The 13,353-nt window shown below is 40.7% G+C and overlaps 1 non-coding gene across 1 annotated transcript; it reads right to left on the bottom strand.

Annotated features, from left to right (window-relative positions):
* Positions 1 to 3,094: 3,094 nt before the first annotated feature.
* LOC121149557 lies at positions 3,095 to 3,204 on the bottom strand. Its single transcript, XR_005882712.1, has one exon. It is a non-coding gene; the product is annotated as a U6 spliceosomal RNA (small nuclear RNA).
* Positions 3,205 to 13,353: the final 10,149 nt, after the last annotated feature.

Below are 13,353 nucleotides of genomic sequence, written 5' to 3'. Positions count from 1 at the left end.
AGAGTGTGCTTGTCTGAGGGTCAACTGGGTGAACTGTGTAGAATTTACTGGACAACCCACTATTCTCTCACACCCGTGTGTCGAGTGGATGGTGAATTCAAGGGTAAACAGCTCCGAGGTGCGGCCTTGCACGTGAGGGATGTGCCAGCGAATACATTAAGGAGAGTCGCGGAGGTAGGAAGGAGATCAAGGGAAGGTGGGTGGATTGACAGGCGGGAATGGCTAGAGGTTAAAGAGGGAAACAAAACAGTGAGTTATAGTTGCAGCGCAAAGTTCACGGTGTCCTGAACACAGCAGTTCAGTAGAGTCTTTTGAGTAACAGTAAGAGTGGAGTAAACTGTTGGAAAGATGAATTTTTCCCCCCTACATTTTATATGAAAGACAGACTGCTGTTGGTGGGGGGTGTTCAATGAGGGAATTGACTTTTCTGCTTGATTGTGTTTGCTTTTACCGTGAGCAATTCTGAAGCGTGCTCATGCATTCCTGGGAATGATAGCCATAGTGAGACAGAGGTGAAAACTCTGGCAAAGAAGAGAGGACTCCTTGAGGGGTCAGGGGTCATGTTACAGACCTTCAGAGGGAGCATGGGACAGTTGGAGGAGCAGTGTTGCACTAACTGAAATAGGAGGGGTGCAGAAGAGAGAGAGCAAGCAGACCTCTAGATTTGGTGGGGAAAAAACATAGGATTTTTGTCTGATGGTTTGCATTTTTAATGATAAAGAACATTGGATGAATCGCAACTAATTCACACCTGAAGGAGCCTTAAGAGAGACTACGGAAGGTGCAAACGAGTCACTTTGAGACTGAAAGGTGAACTCGACTAGGGAAATGTGACCTAAGTGGAGTGTCTCGTTCAGAAGCTTCTTGTGAATTTAAAGTGAAATGGGCCATTAAAGTTACTTGTGTATTTTCTCCAATAACATTTAGCTTTTCAAGTGAGGTGCGGGAAAACTGCTTTCAGAAAGGGTTGGTTGTGTTCCAGGTGAGAGGAGCAGAAAGGAGAGGACATTTTCCAGCAGGTGATAGTGATGCTAAAATATGTGAGCTAAATGAATAACAAAGAAAAGCAAGAGAAGGGCTGCCTTATGGATAGTAATAAAGACGTCTTGGGTGGTTTGGGGAGACCAAAATGCGTCTATAAATTGAAACTGAAAGAGGAGGTGTGGGTCGGAGATCTAAGCTTTCTGAACTAGATGTTGGAGGTTATGCTGATTTCAGTAACAGACTGTGAGATAGTGAAACCTGAATAATTGTAATGAAGAGAAGGAAAGGCAACAGGGTATAAAATGCTAAGGAATTAAAGTCCTGTGTCTGTGCCCGCACTGTCATGTTTTGGAGGTGTTGGTGTATCTTTCTCTGCAAGAAGGGGCTACAGCTCGCTTGTCACTGCTTCCTCCCCAGTGACCAGCACAGTAGCTGATCCATACAGATACTCAATAAATATTTACTGAATGAGCAAGCAAGCCCGCTCTCACTGCAAGTTATTCCAGAATTGAGGGCTGTACCCAGGGACGCCACTGTTCCAAGTCCTCAGGAATCGCTTTTTGTGAATTGCCCTCTGGGGACTGGCATTTACTGCTGCTGGGGGTGTTACGGGAAACACTCTTGCTTAGCCCTCCTTGATACTCAATAGAGGAGGTCTCTGAGGAGGTGTTCGCTCCGTTGCACACATTCCCTCTCATTAGGGTTCCCGGGGGACATTTTTCTAGGGTTTCCTTGAGAGGAAGACCTGGGACTTTCCTAAGTGAACTGACAGTTTATCTCATAAGTAAAAACGTTTTCTTCTGTGCTTTGTTATTGGAACCAAATTTTTGTCCCAGGCTCAGTTTTGGCAATGCATTGGAAAAGTATATTATCTGTTTTTCTAGGAATAATTTTACGATGCATTCACTGCTAGTCAAGGGCAAGATTCGTGCAGAGCGCTGGTTGATACTTCTCTCCTCAGATTAGCTGTTCTTGATTTCCTTACCTTGGTGAGTTCTTCTTGCTAGATTCCTGCTTGTTGGTTTCTTTCCTATGCTAGAACTCTGCTCAAAAATTGAATACTAAAGTGTATACTGTTAAGGCCTAACTAGGTGATGTGTTATTTTGGCTACTTTAGCTGGTGCAAGGATCTGGTAGTCATGTGAGAAGCAAATCTGTTATTTCATAAAATATGATAGTGAAGATTCCAGTTGGGACATGTACAAGCAGTACATGTTTCTGAATATTTACTTGGTTAATCTCTTAAAATTTAGAATTGAGAGAATGTATAATGTTAAATTTAGCACCTATTTTGGACTCATTTGTTTACAAGAAATGCAAGTGTGTGAGATTGCTCATTAATGAAAACAAGGCTTTCATCTAGTTAATACAGGATTTTAAGAATTTCTAAGCAGATCTGGCATGATAACCTTGTGGCTAAATCCTCGCCTTGCACATCTGAGATCCCATATGGGTGCTAATTTGTTCCCCGGCTGCTTCCCTTCCCTTCCAGCTCCCTGCTTGTAGTCTGGGAAAGCAGAAGACAGCACAAAACCTTGGGACCTGGAACCCATGTGGGATACCCTGAAGAAGTTCTTGGCTCCTGGCTTCAGATCAGTTATATTCCAGCTGTTGTAGCCACTTGCAGAGTGAACCAGCGGATGGAAGATGTTTCTCTCTGTTTTGTCTTCTCTCTGTATTTCTGCCTTTCCAAAAAAAATATTAAAAATAATTTCTGAGCATGTATTTGCATAACCAAGCAGTATATGAAATGTAAAAAAGAACCAAATCATGAATAAAGATGATGGGATTCTCACAAGAAATGCAAATCCACTATGACAAAACATGGACCAAGAAGACAAATATTGGACAGGGGCCTATGCAGAATGAAAATGAATGGAAATGAAGGCGAAAAACAGAGGACTCAAAACTGTCAGTTCTATAATACATGATACTTGCAATCATTAAAACAGTAAGTGCATTCATTACTGTCATGGTGGGAAAGCTTAGGTCAGCACACTAGTGGACACCGCCGTACTTTTTGAGAGTTGTTTTTATTAGATACAATTGAGAAATCTGGGAGAATAGAAGAGGATCCATGAGTACAGCTAGCAATGTCTGCACCAGTGGACTGAGTTCAAACCACTGCCTGTAATTTGTGTGTCTTCCTTGCACAGGGGCCATGCTAATCTTCTCTGTATTGGTCCAAAATTTTAGTACACGTGCTGCTGAAGCGAGCACTACTACCTGTAATTTGATAGTGGAAAACTTCATATTTCTCTCCAAAATTTAATCATGAAACTTATTAAGTGTTGGGCATGAGAAAAAGGATATCGTCAATCATGTTTTCCACCAAATATACGAATAAGCAAATAAAACACATTAAAATCTTGCCAACAACAGTAAAAATATTCTAGAGAACTGTAAGTTATCCCAGGAGAAGTAACTTTCCATTTTTCCAAGTTACTACAAGTTCTTTCTTGGGAGAAGCTGGGTTTGCATCAAAAAGCATTTTAACATGTTGGTGGAATGCTTACTGTTAATGTTATTAGAACTATTAGCTGTTCTAAATTATATGATTCTATAGACACTTTGGCATATTGCTCATTTAACCATATTATGGTGGGAGGTGCAATTTGTATCCATATTCATTCATTCAGTAAATAAATATTTATTTGTTGTTATGATTCATAGTATTGCTAGCCGCTATTCTTGAATCCATTCTTGATGCTTTATCAACAAATACAGGCGAATGAACAAATAGTCCAGTAGAATAATGGGGGTAATGAATGCCAGGCAGAATGTCAAGCTATACAAGGAGGCGACAGAAAGTGACAGGACCATTGTAGACAAAGCAGTCTGGAAGTACCTCTTTGTGGAGATAACATTGTACACACACGCGCACACAAACAGAGATTCTGTGTGAGATAACAAAAATTCAAAAAAGGGTAGGTGCCTTGCTAAGGGTTCATTTTAAAGCAATGGACTTCGCAGCTTCTGAGTTCAGAGGTACTTACGTGGCTACCTAGAGGGCAATTTTAATGCAGTTCCCCAGTTCCTGGAATTCCATTTACCAAAGTCAGAGCTTGGGCCCAGTAATGCCTTGTTGCAGTTTTGATATTGCTACTGTGGTGTGGTTAGGATGTAATTCCTTGACAAATAAAAGAACATATCTTTGATCAGAAGAGATTTGAAAAACAACTGGAAATGTTTTGCTGTGTGAAAATAATGAGAGAGCAGTTCACTGATTAGCACTCATGAAGCACTGCTTGACGACAAGCTTGTAAAAGGTCCAGATTATTTGAGATCAGTTCACTTTGGGTCCTTAGCCCAAGTCCCCTACAATGAAGTTAAGAACAGTGGAAACACACCTTCCCCTTTAATTTCCTCTTGTTTATTTTTGCTGTTCTGCCTTGGTTACTGCTGGAAAGGAATGCAAAGATCTGGTCCAGTTCCCATCTACCAGCTCACCTCTGTGTGTAACCAGGCGCCCTGTGATGGATCGTGCCTGGCTGATGCCACAGCACCTGTGGAGAGATTCAGTTTAATCTCTTCCCCCCTTCATCCAGGGTTGAGAACTGGGGACTGCTTGTGTTCATAACCAAGAGGAGGTCTATGTTATTGAGAAGAGCCTGGTTCTAAGATATGCCCCGAAGAAATACCTGGCTCTTATGTGTGCAAAACACCCACCTTTACGTTGATACAGATTTGAGTAAATCTCTGAAGTCACAATGGATTCATGAAGTTGGGACATGCTCATTGATGCTTTGCTCAAGCACTCATGGAACTGCATGCACTCGGCTCAGGAGACAGGGCACAGAATCTCCCAGAAGAGACAGACATGATGCCATGGTATTCAGTGTCCCAGAATGGTCAAGAGCCACAAACAACCTAGGCAGATAAGATAGAGTGGCTATGGGGGAGTCCAGAAAAAGCTTCACAGGGAGGTACTCTGGAATATGAGCTTTCAAGATGAATAGAATTTTGCAAGAGTGGGAGTGAGAAGAAAAGATGAACAATATTCTAAAATAGAGAAGAGCACATCCGAAGACTGAGACCTTAGAAATGTCCTATTAGAAACAGCATAGGGAGTCAGGGCATCCTGCAGGGAAATGGAGCAAGGATGGTCAGAGAGGAGACAGGGCCTGACGAAGGGCCTGGGCTTTTCCTTTCCCTCTGTAGTGTGGGACATCGATTTTAGGAAAAGAAAGGACTTTCAAGAATAGCTGGTTGACAAAGAACCTGAGATTCAGATGCAGACCTGATTAAACTAGGTTTCAGAAAATGAAATATGGTTTAAGATTTGTTGTCGATTGAGCATCTCTTGAAGACTTTTTGTTGAAGTGGAGCAGGTGTGTTGATCCACACCCGATTTGCTTCAGAGGTGTGCTGATGCGCAGAATGATAAACACAGGCTGTAAGGGCATCATACTCTTCCCATCACAAGAAGTTGGGTCTGTCACTGAGTTTACTGCAGAGCATTAAGATTAATGCTTTGGACACTCACCCACACCACACAGGTGGGAGTATAAATTGGAACAGCTCTTCTGAAGGGCAATCCAACAATGTACATCAAAACAGCCTATGAAATCTGAACAGCTTTGACCTGAAAATCCTTTTGAAAGAAATTCTCCCAAGGGAACAGTGAGAAATATAGTGGTAGTACATTCATTGTAGTACTGTTAATGATCTAAAAAAAATGAAGATAAACTACAAGTTTATAATAAAATGAGTGTAGCACAGTGGTGTGCTCTGTAGATGTTCAAATGACTAAATGGAAGTTCACTTGTTTATGTGGAAATGTATGCATGAGAAAATAAGTTAGAAAATCATATCACATGTGAAATGACCCAATTCTTGTAATAATTAGATGTATTCTATTTATATTTGTGTGGTTGAAAGGTCTGGAGAAATAAATAGCAAGTTATTAAGAGTGGCTACAGATAAATAGGCTAGTTTTATTTCTACGATTTATTTATTTATTTATTTACATAATGTCTGGATAATTTTTGTTTATCAATAAGTGTGAATTACTAGATTACTTCTGTAATATAAAGACATGCTGTATTATATCGTCACTGGTATACAGACTGGCTGACTGTTCACCAGACTTATCCAGGCCCACTTGGACAACAACCAGCAGGGAAATAGCAACCTTTGCGACTATGTATTATGGTTGGGAAATTGCCTTATGTAGGCTGTGTCTGTGATGGGAAAGATAAGCTAGGCTTTCTCCACTCCTTTTGAAAAGCACAAGTCTTTAGCTTCAAATGATTGGCCAATTTCCAGAACTCTAATTTGTTTTAGTAATTGGATGGTGCAATAAATTGGGTCATGGCACCTGCTACTTCTCAAATCATGGATGCCGTGGAAAAGTTACATGCAGACGCTCGAATTCCCGTTCCCACTCCTTGAATGCATAGAGTGATTTGCAGTTAAATCAGTCCTTAAAAAACAGATTGTCTAGCTTTGTCCAATATTTTGACTTTGATGCACAAATGGGTTGTAACTTTATTTCTAACACTACAGAAAGGTTGTGGATCTTGGAATTCATGAAGATGGGGTCCTGTGAGGATGATTCCTAGGTCCTTTGCCCATATTTCAAGCAGCAAAGAAAATGTGTTTAGTGTTTCTTGCATTTTTTCTCCCTTACTAGGGTATTTGAGATCTACTTTCATTAGTCCAGTTCTGGCCCAGATTGCTTTCTTTTGTGCATGTCCCATGTCATTCTTATCTGAAATGCTCTGTCTACAGTGAGATACCTGCTTCCTTATTAGGTCTTTCTCAGAGAGTCTTAGTTTATAGCAGAATAAGAATTGAGATATTACTTGTTCTGCTTTCCTATTTTCCTCCTTCTTTGATGCAGGTGAGTAAAAAGGTTGATTGCGTCTTCTTTGGCTGGAACCCTTTCAGGGCAGAGAAGAGAATCCTCCAGCATGTTATAAAATATTGAGCTTATTCATACAGCACAGTGCAGAAATAGGGACTTGTGCTTTGTTGTTCGGGTTCCTATAAAGGGCAGAGGCTGCAATAAAGTCTGGGAAGCCAGGTAGCCCACCCTTGACTGCTAGGAGATTTGAGACAGATTCAAGTTGATGAAAAGAAAACAAAGTTTCTGATTCTGATGTCATTGGCTCTGAGTCCATCAGATAGTTTTTTAGAAGAGTGTTCCCCATCAATATTCTCTCAACACGAGGCCTATGGTCATATAGATTTCTGACTTTCTGGCTCTAAGAGGAGATTGATTGGACAGCTGCATTCCCTCTGTGAGGATTAGTAAGTTTTGGGCCAGAAGCTGAAATTTCAAGGGCCGTGGTTATTGATGGGGTTTGCAGCCTCTTTGTGTGGGAAAAGTCATATCCAGTTTGGAGCTAAGAATAGACAATCCATTTTTATAGCATCATGAGATTTCTTATATCACTTTATTAAGCATCATATATTGCTGCTATGGCAGTTCCAGCTGTAATTGTTTCCCTATGGTTAGAAGCCGGTAATCTACTTTTATTTGCACTACCAAAACACCAAACCTTATTTCTTGGCTTGTGTCGTGTTTTCTGAGGTTGTGATGCTATAATGTCACTGTGCCTAAGTAACTGTGAGTCAGGGTCTGTAATTATTGCTTATGCATCAAATTGGGCTATCAATGAAGTTCGTCATGAATATGTCACAGCATGAAAAGGTACACAGTCAATGAACTATGGAAAAGCAGAAAAGGTGTGATTTCTGCCATCAGATCTGTGGTGCTGGGAAAGCTAAACAGTCAAAAGCAACTGTAATCTTAAAATAAGATATGAATTAATAAGAGTTAGAAACAGATTATAAGGCATATGAACATTTATTTCCAAAGGCTCATATTCCCCTGTGGATAAGGACTTGTATGGAGTAATGGGTAGGATAGGCAAATTTTGAAGAATTTGGAGGAGTACAATAAATTCCCGGGGGAGTTGGTTCTTAAGTTATCCAACAAGCAATCTGTCATGGCATATTCTTTCATCCTATCTTAAGATTCAGCTTGAGGTAATGTGGAGTAAGGTCACATCATGATCCATTCATTCTTCTTTTTCATCCTGGTCTTCAGTATTCTAACTGTACATAGAAGCAAAGTTGGTGTCACGCTTAGAGGAAGAGAGAGTGGGACGAGAGCCAGTGTCCCCAGGTCTGTGAGTCATCCATTCCTGGATATCTGCTGTAATTTTAATGCGTGTCACTTTCAAAAACATGTATGTGAACCTGAAATACAATATCATAGTATTAAGATGTGGAGTTCTGTAGGCAACAAATAGACAGATTTTTAAATCCAGTCTACTAATTTATGATGTTTGATTGATGGGTTTAAGTCTTTTACATTCAGGTTTAATCTGAATAGCTGGTAATTTGGTTCTATCATTTTAACAATGGGTTGTTCATTTTTTGATTTAGTCTGTTTTTGTTCGGCTGAGATGTTCACATTTGCCTTTGTTTTTTGGTGGTTGCTGTTTCTTTTCTCTGCCAAGAGAATATCTTTAAGATCAATGGAAATTATATCTGATGGATTTTGATGTTTTTGGTTTTATTTTCATTTCTTCAAAAACAGTTTTATTCTTCTCATATTAAATTCTTCAGTGACTCATAGGTCATTTATAATGGCATCATTTTCTTCAAGAAGGATCTTGATTTTCTTTTTCATTTCTTCAGCGACACATTATTCATTTGGTAGCATGGTATTTATCTTCATGGCTTTGTAACTTTCTATTTTTCTTCCAGTTGTTGATTTTGTTTTGTGGTGTTTCATTTAAGGGGATGTATAGTAACTGTGTAATGGAGATGGTCATATCCAGATGTGAGGATACAATGTAATATGCATCTCTACTTCCAGATCAAAGATGGACTCTCAATGACTGTTAAATGTATCTTGACAACAGGATGCTGGACTCTACCATTGTCCATGTCCATAATGTTGGGTTTATGACTGTTTATGAAAACCTGTAGTATTATAATAACATAGGGGAAATCAGCAGGGGGAGAGATTTGAGGAAGGAGTAAGAGAAATCCCAGAGCTCATGGAACTGTGTCATAAAATAATAATAATAATAAATGGGGGAAAGAAGATGTGGAATCTTTAGGATTTGATTGAATTTGGGGACTCTACTCTGCTTAATGGAATTATCACTGTCTGAAAAGACTTCATGTTACTAACTAGGTCTTTTTGCTCTTCTTCCTTATGCAACGTGAGAATATGTTCTTTATCGCTTCTGCCCTGTGAGGATGCAGCAGTAAGACTCAGTCTTGAAGCACTTTTAACACTTATCAGACACTGCATCTGCCAGCAGCTTGATCTTAGATTTACTAGCTTTCAGAAATTTAAGGAATACACCTCTGCTTTAAAAATCACCCCACATTCGTATTTTGCTCTAGCAGTATGTTATGGCTTGAATATAATTTAACCCTCAAATTCCTGTAGGGTCTTACTTAAATTGCAGTCATATATTAATGCTGCTGAATGGGTCTACACTTTTATTTATTTGTTTGTTTGTTTTCAAAAAGAGATTTACAGGGAGAAGACAATACAGCGAGAAACGTCTTTCATCTGCTGGTTCACTCCCCAAGTGGCCAAAATGGCTGGAGCGAATCTGATTGGAAGCCAGAAACTGAGAACTCTTTCTGGGTCTCCCACACAGTGCAGGGTCCCAAGGGCTTGGACTATCCTCGGCTGCAGGAGCTATATGGGAAGTGGAGCAGCCAGCATATGAACCGGTGCCTGTATGGGATCCTGGTGAATGCAAAGTGAGGACTTAAGTATTGCGCCAGGCCCAGTGGGTGAACACTTAATCCAACTATGGTATTTAGGAGGTGAGTCTAATAGGAGATCCTTGAGGACTTGCCCTCAGAAGGTAGTTCTTACCAAAAGGCTCAGTCCCTGTCTTTGCTTCCTGGTTGCTTTGTGCTCTCTCCATCGCACATGCTCCATTGTTGTCAGCCACCGACCGCTATCACACAGGCTAGACCAATGGGCCACCTGATCTTGGATTTGCACTTACAAAACTGTGAGCTAAATGACTCTCTTCTTTTTTGAAAGTTAGCTGCCTTTGTTGTGATAACAAAAAGCTGGCTAATACACAGGAGAGTCGAAGATAGCAACAAACATGGGAAAGCTATGAGGCAGAGAACGTGGGAAACGCAGTTATCCAAAGAAATGTGCCTTCCATACAGGAGCTCTCAATGAGACTATAGCAAAATCAGGAAGCTACCCCAATGGAGAAGGTCTCATACTGCCAAGTTGTACTGCTGTACCACAATCTGACTGCAAAGGTTAATACTTACTGAGTGCTTTTAGCTTTCAAGTATTTACAATGCTTTGTCTTACTCATGTAACAACACATGGAAGGGATACTATTGCTATTCCTATTTCATGAGTAAGGAAACTTAGTAAAGTTAAGCAAATTGGCCAAGATTGCTAGTAGTTAGGGTATGATTTTAGATGTGCAGTGCTGAATACTTGTACCCAACTGACTGACTGCAGAACTAAGCAGAATGTGTGTGCAGAATTTCTGCCAGTGCCCTCAGCAGTCTCGTGGGCAATAGAAACGTCGCTTTGTTTGCATCAGAACAACAACTAATGAACTACATTAAGCCAAAGCAAGGACTAAACTCACAGCATTCATTTCTCAAATTTCTCTCGATATTTTTTCTGTTATCCTTTTCTTTCATCCGTGGCTAGGCAATGGCACCTAAAAAAGCATCAGTAATGAATTAAAATAGTTTTGTGATGGAAAAACAATTGACAGCCTGTAATAGTTACATTCGCATAAATAACTTACCTGGAGTTGACTGAAGAAAGCAAATGAAACATTCTGCAGCATGTTTTATTTTGATGAAATCATTTTTGAAAAATAAATAAGCCAATAAACTACGGTGTCGACTGCTGGTTGCATGTCCTGAATTACAGCACTGTAATAATTACTTGCCCGTCAGGAAGCATGAGCTCGCATTCTGAATATGTCCCAGATTGTCAGATGTTTCGACACTTCTTCAACTTCCTAGAGAGGTAAAGTTGAACCCGTGTTCTCAATGGTTATTTTCGACTTTATATCCAATCCCAGATCCCACTCCCATTGCTAAAAAAGAGAACACTTCTAAAAAAGCCTTTAGATTTATATTTCTAACTCTAAAGAAGCTATATCCAAATCCTTTGGAGTTCATACAGACTTAAGCGTTATACCATCCCAGTGCTGGTGTCCACCAAGCATCATAGTTCCAGGACAAAGATTCTGCTGAAGATATACACAACACTCAAGAAAAACCATTCATGCCATGCTGAAAGAGTCTAGGTGCACATGATGCAATGCAAAATGTATTCATCCTTGCTGAAAATAAGGGGCCTCCTACCTCAAATGCTGGTCTTAGCCATTGCTGTTTTTCTTTTTCTTTTGTTACCGCAACATATTGATTCAGGCAATTTGATATTAGAATATTTTGATTTGATTGAAAAATAACTCAGCAAATGTTCATATTTTAGAAAGTTATAAGGAGAGAGCCCAGCACAATAACCTAACAGATAAAATCCTGACCTTGAATGCACCGGGATCCCATATGGGTGCCGGTTCTAATCTCAGCAGCCCTGCTTTCTATCCTGCTCCCTGCTTGTGGCCTGGGAAAGCGGTAGAGGATGGCCCAAAGCCTTGGGACCCTGCACCCGTGTGGGAGACCTGGAAGAAGTACCTGGCTTCTGGCTTGAGATTGACTCAGCTCTAACCCTTGTGCTTGTTTGGGGAGTGGACCATTGGACAGATCTTCTCTCTGTCTCTCCTCCTCTCTGTAAACCTGCCTTTTCAATAAAAATAAATAAATCATTAAAAAAAAGTTGTAGTGAGAGAGTGTTTTTGCAAGGTGGATTAAGCCACTGCTTGCAATTCCTGCTTTCTATCAGAGTGCCCGGGCTCAAGTTTTACCTCTTCCTCTGATCCAGCTTTCTGCTAATGTGCGTCGTGTCAGGCAGCCTCTGGTGACTCAAGTACTTGGATGCCTGCCACCTGTGTGGGAGAAATGAATGCTGTTTTGGGCTGGCTTCAACCTGGTACATCTCCAGCTCCTGTAGGCACTTGGGCGTGAATTCAGTGGCTAAATCTTTCTCTTTGCTGCTGCTCTATGTGCAAAATAAATAAACACAAAGATAAATATGCATTTTAATGCTAAGAGATAAGGAATGGAAAGGCATATCTAAAAAATAAAAGGGCGAGTGTTGTGGCACCATGGGTTTAACTGCTGTTTGCAACATCAGCGTCTCATATGAGCACCTGTGTTAAGTTCTGACCCTTCTACTTCCAATCCAGTTTCCTGTTATTGCACCTTGGAAAGCAGTGCATGATGTCTAAAATCCTATGACCCCTGCCACAAGATACAAGACCTCTGGATTTCCGGGGTCCTAGTTTCAGTCTTGGCCAGTCATGGCCCGTATGACCATTTGGGGTGTGAACCAATGGGTAGAAGATCTCTCTCTCCAACTCCACCCCTGCCCCGTGTCTTTGTAACTCTACATTTTTAACAAGTGAACAAATCTTTAGAAAATAAAATTTTAAATGCATCAGGCAATACTTTGATCTAACATCATCATTGCATTCCCTCCACATCACCATTGCACCACCTTCCTAATTGCTCACTGCTTCTCATCATTTTATGATCTGCTAGAGAGGAGATAATCAGCTATCATGAGATGAGGGCAAAAGTGAGAGTAAGAAACATCGTAAAGTTCAGGGACAGGGGAAAGTCAAACGTTTGAGGATGAAAGATGGCATAAGAATCAGGAGTGTATGTTGTGTGATTACATTTAAAATCCGTTTTAAAAATTCAAACTGGCTGCTTCATAAAGCCCTGTTTTATGTAAGCAAAGTGTTAGTGACAGCCATCAGATGAGCTTGGAATCTAATTAGGATATCTTGTTGCCTAGAGTAATGTAACAGGCGTTCATGACTAAGCTCTGATGATGAGTAATCCCCGAAGGCAGTGTGTGTGGTGCAGCACCGTCACTAGCAGGGCACGGCAGCCCCGCCATTCAAGGCAGTATGAGCAAGCAAAGGTAGGAGGCTGTTGTAGGATGAGTTCCCAGCTTTCATTGAAGCTTCTCTATGCCCACAGGCCATGCATATTTTTGAAACAGATTTCTCATGATTTGCTCCCAGCTCCTACGCAATCTCCTTCTGCCGAAATTCTGCAATTGTTTTTAATTCTGATTCACTGCTGTGTGGTGTAGTGAATATATATTTATATCTACCTTTTCTAGCAGGAGAAGAGGTGGCATTCTGAGCAGACAAATAGCATGGATTAAGGCATGGGGAGGGGCAGGACCCCTTGCTTGTACAATGGACAGCAGAGAAACCTAGTGGTGATCTGAATAAGGACAGTGGGGATTCTTTT

The sequence above is a fragment of the Ochotona curzoniae genome, unplaced genomic scaffold, assembly GCF_017591425.1.
Source record: "Ochotona curzoniae isolate NIBS_2020 unplaced genomic scaffold, NIBS_Ocur_1.0 scaffold_4701, whole genome shotgun sequence".
Lineage (NCBI taxonomy): Eukaryota > Metazoa > Chordata > Mammalia > Lagomorpha > Ochotonidae > Ochotona > Ochotona curzoniae.
This window is presented reverse-complemented; position numbering and strand designations above follow the sequence as displayed.